This window comes from Galleria mellonella, unplaced genomic scaffold (assembly GCF_026898425.1).
Source record: "Galleria mellonella isolate WM207_F2 unplaced genomic scaffold, CSIRO_AGI_GalMel_v1 utg56, whole genome shotgun sequence".
Classification (NCBI taxonomy): domain Eukaryota; kingdom Metazoa; phylum Arthropoda; class Insecta; order Lepidoptera; family Pyralidae; genus Galleria; species Galleria mellonella.
In genome coordinates, this window is record NW_026442117.1 from 1,037,603 (window position 1) to 1,046,482 (window position 8,880).

Sequence of the window (8,880 nt, forward strand, 5' to 3'; positions counted from 1 at the left end):
AGGCCATATTGCTAGCAATGGGGCTGTCAAACTCCATTGCTAACAATCCCTTCCCGCCACATGTCTGCGGTTGCCAAGCCGAATACCAAGCATGACACCTACTGGCAAAATTTCTCTTATGGGAAAGGCCTATGTTCAACAGTGGACAGGTAACTGCTGATATAAAAAAAATATGAAATTCCCGCGCAAAATTACACTTTTTCATAAACGTAGGTATATTTGTCAACAGCCAGTGTTAGAGTTAATAATAAGTCAAATATAAGAACAACGAAACTTGGATTATCGTATTTAAATGTAGTTTATCCATTAAGAATAAAAACGTACACACACGCAATATACGGTTTTTTCCTTAATACCTTTTCAATATTCAATAAGGTGCTTCTGTTATCCCATGTGACCATTCGCGCATACGCGAAAACACCAATTTTTTTTAATTCAATTCGTCCTTTTAACATTTGTATTGAAAGAAAGTATTTTTGCAAAACAGTAGTCCTTGACATATCTGGAACACTGCGCGGACTGTGGCAACACTGCGCATGTTTGACAACTATTTAAAAAGTGAACGTTATTTTTATAATCTGTAACGTGCAGACAATAAAGTTTAAATTGGCGTACGCCGTGCGTATGTGAGCAATTGGCTTTGTACAACTTACGATGCGACTCGCGGCTAGGTTATTCGTTTCGGCTCTGCGGCTATCGTAAGAATCCATTGGTTGAATGTGAAATATTGTTTGTGCGTTGGACGACATTGTTTGTATTTATTTTGGGTATTGATTAGTTTGAACTTGAAGAACTTGAGAATAGATAAAATAGGAGTAACAGGCAGACGAAGGTCTATTAAAACCGTGAACTGTAAGTTAATTAAGTTTTGTGCTAATCTTCGATGGCAACAAACAGTTTTTTTTTAAATGGTGAACTTGGAAACAAACGAATAACTGACCCGAATATAAACAATCTACTAATATCTAATAGTGGGGGGAAAATGATTGTTAGTAATGGAGACTGAGAATCCCATCGCTAGCAATATACCCAACCAGGTCGACTTCCTCGCGGTTCCCCCTGGAAACTATCATGGTTAATTCCTGATGAATTCATTATGATGGGCTAACTGGCCTGTTTTCATTCTCATCTTTCACCCTTCACTAGTGCTCTGCCAGCGTATCCCGTTAGCGCAGGCGGGGTTACCATACCATTTTCACCCATTAAAAAAAAATCTAATAGTGGTACAAATAAAGGTTCGATTAATCTATTGTTTCGGTTTGTTAATAATTACATTCAGAAAGTGTTTCAGTATTAACCTTGAATTACGATTACTTCGAATTCCCAAGTATGTTTGTTTTAATTAATCTAAGCGTTTTCTACGTATAAGTATGTATGTAAAAGGCCGGCAGCACACCTGCAATGCTGCTGGTGTTGCAGGTGATCATGGGCGGCGGTAGTCACTTACCATCAGGTGAGCCGCATGCTTGTTTGCCCCGTGTTATAAAAAAAATAATTAATGATTAAAGATTGTGTTCAATTCAAAATCATTACATAGCAAAAAATTTTGACTTCAAAACTGTACTTTTTTTATGGGTGAAAATGGTATGGTAACCCCGCCTGCGCTAACGGGATACGCTGGCGGAGCACCAGTGAAGGGTGATCGATGAGAATGAAAACAGGCCAGTTAGCCCAGCATGATGAATTCATCAGGAATTAACCATGATAGTGTCCAGGGGGAACCGCGAGGAGGTCGACCTGGTTGGGTATATTGCTAGCAATGGGATTCTCAGTATCCATTACTAACAATCCCTTTCCCCCCTCAAAACTGTACCAGTAAATCAATTTTGACAAAATTGCAATGAGACCAATCTATATGTACAACCTTTCAGATAAAAAAAAGAAATTTCCAAATCGGTTTAATAACTGACAACGTTATGAGGTAACAGACAGAAAAAGTATTCAATTATGTTTTTTTATACAACTTAGAATGGCAAACAAGCTGACGGCCCACCTGATGGAAAGTTGTAACCGTCGCCTATAGACATGAGCAGTACCATGGACATGACAGAGTATACTGTTTCGCCCATGATACCCCCCATGCGTTGCCATTCCTCAGGACTCAGGTGTTATTCCTCTGTACCCTGTAAATTCACGCCATATCCCACCCTTCAAACCGAAACACAGCCATGCAAACACAATTGCTTCACTATTGAAACACGAATGGGACAGAGGTACCCAAGCAATCGACTTTTGTACAAAGTCTCCCTCTGGTGGTTTATCAGTTGCTTAGTACCCAGAGTACAAACTATTTTCAGAGAAGAAATATTATCATTCAAGCATTTTTGAATAGCATTTTTTTTCATTACTGCCCATTCGGAACGCAATTTCAGCCAATAATGGGCTAAAAACTCAGCTGTTGCTTTTTCAACAGGTTTAATTATATAAATAATGGATTTGCAGAGGGAAACTTTGTACAAAAGTTGATTGCTTGGATACCTCTGTCCCATTCGTGTTTCAATAGTGAAGCAATTGTGTTTGCATGGCTGTGTTTCGGTTTGAAGGGTGGGATATGGCAGTGAATTTACAGGGTACAGAGGAATAACATCTGCGTCCTCAGGAATGGCAACGCATGGGGAGTATCATGGGCGAAACAGTATATTCTGTTATGTCCATAGTACTGCTCATGTCTATAGGCGACGGTTATCACTTTCCATCAGGTGGGCCATCAGCTTGTTTGCCATTCTAAGTTGTATAAAAAGAAAAAAAAAGTATAAACTATTAAACAGCGTCTAAACATAAAATTTAAAGTATATATAGCATTTAGACCAGTGTTTCCGAACCTTTTTTGTGTCAAGTCCCACTTGAACGTTTCTAAAATTTTAATGCCCCCATACATAATTTTCCCCGACAAAGTTTACTTGACGACTCTAATCGCCCAGTTGATGTTTTGGTAACGTCAAACGAAATTATACCTAATAAATATTTACAGTATTTTTTTATATTACATTTTTTTGTTAAATTTGGCCCGGAGCGAGAGGGTTAAAATCTCTTCGAGTCTATTTTTTAATTGCCCTCCCTTAACTATCAAATTAACCCCCTGTGGGGCGTGGGCCCCATGTTGGGAAACATCGACTTTGAAAATTGTTTTAGTATTGTTAAAGGTATTTTATTGCTTATAAAATTATTGATTACACAATTAGTGTATGAATTTGGAATATTTATGTTTTATTTAAAAATGATTAAAAACACATACACACACACACACACACACACGTCACGAAATTGCGTTCTACACTCAGCTCTGCAGCTATGGCACGATCAGATAGTGTTATCAGAAAAAGCAAGGCGACAGACCGTGGGAAGCACGAGCGAGGGACGCAGTCTGCGGCCGTGTACTAAACAAAACTGAACTGTACAAGATATACCTACTTAGGTATTTAGGATTATTAATTTTTTTTTTATCTCTTTTTAGTGTGCTTAAAAAATTATAAATATTTTTTTATACCACTGAGGTGGCAATCAAGCATACGGCTTACCTGTTGATAAGTGGTTACCGTAGCCTATGAACGCCTGCAATACCAGAGGTATTACGTGCGCGTAAATTCCTTAAAACGCCACGCCATATCCCACCCTTCAAAAAAGGGTGGGATACCCTTCAAACCGAAACACAGCTATGCAAATACAACTGCTTCACGGATGAAACACGAATGGGACAGAGGTACCCAAGCAATCGACTTTTGTACAAAGTCTCCTTCTGGTAATTGTTAAATTGTCATTGTATATTTTTGTCTATGGTGCAATAAAGAGTTAAATAAATAAATCTATACTTATAATAAATCTGTAGAGAGGTCAATTCTGTACATGAAATATATTTCCAAAATAACTATCGGGGGGTGATTAGTGATCGATACTGATGCCAAAAATGCAATCAGTAAAATTTATGTCTGTCTGTCTGTATGTTCGTTATAGAAACAAAAACTACTCTACTACGGATTTTAATGAAACTTATTACAATTATTCTTCATACTCCTGGGCAGGTTATAGTATACTTTTCATCACGCTACGATCAATAGGAGCAGAGCAGTGAAGGGAAATGTTGAGAAAACGGGAGAAGTTACTCCATTTTTAAGTTTCCGTCGCGTGTGCAGCCTTAATGGCCACTTTTTAAAATGTAAATATGTCCACCCGTGCGACGCCGGGACTGGCCGCTAGTTATACATAAATACTGAAATAATAGCATTTCCTTTAGGCAGGGTATACCTTAAATAAAAAAAAAAAACTAAGTAGGCACTCTACAAATCGCATTAGCTTTATAAATAATATATTTGAAACATATTATACTGTAGACAAACATGTTTATAATGAATGCTAAATCAGTTGAGTTAATGACGCATGGCGGACACAGACGGACAGACAACCGGACCCGGCGCGGCCTTGCTGTGTCACGAACTCCGCCCTTTCAGAAATTAAAGCGATCTATTAATAAAACTAGTAATTCAACCAAGTATCTGTCTGTTTCATAGATTACAACAACTTAAAACACTGTATGACTTTGCTCGAGGTAACAATCTGGTGAGCCGCATGAACATAAGCCCCCTTAGGGGGTGGGCTTATGTTCAGCAGTGGACAATCACATCAATTCATGGATATGATATGAGGAATCAGGCAATAAATGTTTTGGGGTACAACCAATTTAGGTAAATCCTTTACCTAAATTGAGCCGACCGGGAATCGAAACCGGGACCTCATTAGCGACGCGCTCACCACTGCATTACGAAGGCCATCAGTATATAAGGTGGTATTTTCATGTCTTTAATCGACAGTTACCACATCCCATCAGGTGAGCCGTTAGCTTGTTTGCCATATCATCATGTCAGCCTTTAACTGTCCACCGCTGAACATAAGCCTCCCCCTTGGGGGGTTTGTATAACGATCCTTTTCTTCCCCGTAGGTGTTGTAAGAAGGCGTAAGGGAGGGCGAGGTATGGGCAACAGCGAAATCTTAAAGCATCTCTAAAGCCTAACTGCGGTTGCCAATCCGCCCGCCAAGCATGGCAACAACTGGCAAAACCCCCTAGAGGGAGGTTTATGTTCATCAGTGGACAGTTAAAGGCTGATATGTGATGACGATTACATATTTCTTAATTCTTGTGTATATATTTATGTGTGTATGTATTTTCCATTAAATTTGTTACGTTTGTGTTTACAATTTTTTTTTTTTTATAAAACTTAGAATGGCAAACAAGCCGACGGAAAGTGGTAACCGTCGCCTATAAACATGAGCAGTATCATGGACATAACAGAGTATACTGTTACGCCCATGATACCCCCCATGCGTTGCCATTCCTGAGGACTCAGATGTTATTGCTCTGTACCCTGTAAATTCACGCCATATCCCATCCTTAAAACTGAAACACAGCCATGCAAACACAACTGCTATACGGTTACAATTTTTATAGTAAAATCTAATTGTGTATTCTTGAAAAGTGTTCAGCTTAACATCCGATGTGGGATACGACAAACTGTTACAGATTATATAGTCTAGTTTGGACGGCCTTGACATCGGCGCTCGCGCAGCGAAAGTTAGGCGAAATATAACGGACAAATAAACAAAACACTTTCGGATATTCGTTTGAGGTCTTATGCCTAATGAAATAAAGACTAAAATTCGGTGATATCATGACAAAATAAATATCCGAATGGAAGACATTTGTGGCTTCGGTTTCAAATGTATGAATGAATGAACGATCGTGTTTAGTTTTTTAAAATATTTTTTTTTAGATTTTCTTCCACAAAAGAGAAACAGGTTTCGTGACTAATTTGTATGAGATCAACACGGTAGTAAATTTTAACGGTTGTAAAAAAATAATCAGAATCTGCTTAGAATGAGTAACAATTTTTTTATGAATGATAATGGAATGGTAGCCCCGCCTGTGCTAACGGTATACGCTGGCGAGGCATCAGTGAGAGATGATAAGTGACGATGAAAGCAGGTCAGTTAGTCCATCATGACGAATTCCACTAGAATTAACCATGAGGGTTTCCAGGGGGAACCGCGTGGAGGTCGACCTGATAGAGTGTATTGCTAGCAATGGGTCAGTTAGACCCCATTACTAACAATCTCTTTCCCCCCAGGCAGGTCAGTTAGACCATCATGGTGAATACAGCTGGAATTCAACACGATGGTTTCCAGGGGGAACCAGGCGAAATAGTATACTCTGTTATGTCCATGGTACTGCTCATGTCTATAGGCGACGGTTACCACTTTCCATCAGGTGGGCCGTCAGCTTGTTTGCCATTCTAAGTTGTATAAAAATCTTCATGGTACCATCAGTATTTACCATGAGCAGACGACTTTTGTACAGTCTGTGTTTGTACAGTTAGAGTTACATTCTAGTGTCATTATCCAGGGAGAAATTGAGGGAAAAAATTTGAGGGAGACTTTGTACAAAAGTCGAATGTTTGGGCACCTCTGTCTAATTCGTGTTTCTACAGTGAAGCAGTTGCGTTTGCATGGCTGTGTTACGGTTTGAATAGTGGGATATGGCAGTAAATTTACAGGGTACAGACGAATAACACCTGAGTCCAGGAGTGTCAACACATGGGAGGTATCATGGGCGAAACAGTATACTCTACGAGTATTATGTCCACGGTACTGCTCATGTCTATAGGCGACGATTACCACTTTCCATCAGGTGGACCGTCAGCTTGTTTGCCATTCTAAGTTGTATAAAAAAAAAAGGAGAATACATTTGTATGGGGAATAAACATATTTTAATATTAATGTTACCAGGGAAAGGATGTCATTGAGATATTTAAGGCAGCAGTGAAATTTCATTTCTCATTAAGGTTGTGGGTGTCTTACAAATAAAACAAATTAAATCACTAACTACTTACCGAGTTACTTAATCAATTAGTGAGTTTGTATGAATAATTCATGTAAGCACAACTACGCTATGTTGCAACGTATGTATGTTTGTTGAGTATTACAATTAATATACACTTTAAAACATGTTGTACAGTAAAATCTCTTTATTCGAAGCGTGTACGCTCTGTAAATATACCGCGAATATAGGAACCGTGAATATAGACAGCCCAAGCAATTATACAGAGGCGTTAGTATTTGACAATGTACTTTAGGCTTGGTTGTGATAAAGTCTGTTTTACTTATTTATTAGTTAATTTGCCGACGCGTTTACAAAGGATACATAATCCTTTTTTATAATATGTACCGATTTTTTTTTTATGTAGGATGGTTACCCCGCCTGCGCTATCGATATACACCGACGAGACACCAGCGGAAGATGATAGGTTAGGATGAATGCAGGTCAGTTAGCCCATCGTGACGAATTTCACAAGAATTAACCACGATGGCTTCCAGGTGGAACCACGCGGAGGTCGACCTGGAGGAGTATATTCCCCCCACAATATCAGGATCAGGATACAACAGTTCCTTAATAATACACTTGGCATCACATTCGGAACATGTGCCACGCCAGTGTTACACGGAAACGGTACGTGATATCGCGTGCTTGGTCGCATTGCGATCGGTTTAGTAACGTATAATTGCGTATAATTGGCCCAATTATGTCACAGATTACGTTACAGTATCTATAACAGGCATAGTGGCAGGATTACTGTCTACTCTGTACTATTTTTGAATAAAGTATCTATATATATTCTTTATTGCACTTGTAAGTTACATATACAATAATGTATTTATAAATGTTGTGAGCAAGGGTGGACTTATCTCTGACAGAGATCTCTTCCAGTCAACCCAGTAGCATAGAGAAAGCATTTCGTTAGCGGGCAGCTGGAGTGCTACAACTATTAATACATAAACAAATATACAGTTAGATAAAATATATAATAAAATTTTACATAAATACATACACTATAAATATATACAATACCTACCTACCGAACTGGACGATAGGGAAAAAAATAAAATTATAATGTAAAAATTTGACGTTCATAAGCGGCTAAAATGTCCTACATGAATAAATGATTTTTGAATTTTGAATTTTTTTGAATTTTACTTATATAATATATGTTAAAATAATATATTATAGATTATATATAAAGATAGAAGCGAATTAGAAACACAGATAGGGATTAAGTATAAGCGTAAACAAATATATAAGTATAATAAAAAAATAAGGAAATGAGACAATTAATCCTCGAATACAGTAGTAAAGTTATTGGAAGTGAAAACTAAACGCTAGCAAGTAATACTATACTAGTGTTTAGTTAGCTCTAGATATTTATATAGAGCTAACTAAATAGTTTATAAAATCATGCATAATATAAATAAGACAAAAAAACCATTAATAAAGTAATAAATCTGAAATTAAACCTTCCAGCAGCAGTATTTCCACCGATACGACAACATAACCTTCAAGAAAAGAGTATATTCCTTTTTAAAAGGCCGGCAGCACACCTGCAATGCCGCTGGTGTTGTGGGTGATCATGGGCGGCGGTAGTCACTTACCATCAGGTGAGACGCATGCTGGTTTGCCCCCTGTGTTGTAAAAAAAAAATATCCGGGACCGAAAAAAAAACAAAATAAAATGTCTATAGATTATTGGAAATGTTGAACACTTTATTGCGCTGAGAGATTAATCTTTGTTTTTTTTTTTTAATTGCCATAATTATTAGTAGAAATATAAAGAAAAAAAAAATATCGATGTATAGATAGCTATCAATAATTGTAATTTAATATGTATTTGTTATTTTGATTAATTTATTAACATAAATAAAGTATATTTTAATTGCTTACAACGCTTCATTCCTTTTTCAATCATAATGACATCCTAACACACTTATAGTGTTAGCTATTTTTTAGTTTAAACTAAAAAAAAAACTATTTTCTAGAAATAATGTATATGGCAAAACAATG

The 8,880-nt window shown here is 37.5% G+C and overlaps 1 long non-coding RNA gene across 2 annotated transcripts; it reads left to right on the top strand.

Annotated features, from left to right (window-relative positions):
• Nucleotides 1–673: 673 nt before the first annotated feature.
• LOC128201607 (uncharacterized) lies at nucleotides 674–8,590 on the top strand. Of its 2 annotated transcripts, none has more exons than XR_008253329.1 (3): nucleotides 674–852; nucleotides 7,233–7,495; nucleotides 8,345–8,590. It is a non-coding gene; the product is annotated as an uncharacterized LOC128201607 (long non-coding RNA). The 2 variants fall into 2 exon arrangements; XR_008253328.1 differs by lacking the exon at nucleotides 674–852 and adding an exon at nucleotides 4,512–4,679.
• Nucleotides 8,591–8,880: the final 290 nt, after the last annotated feature.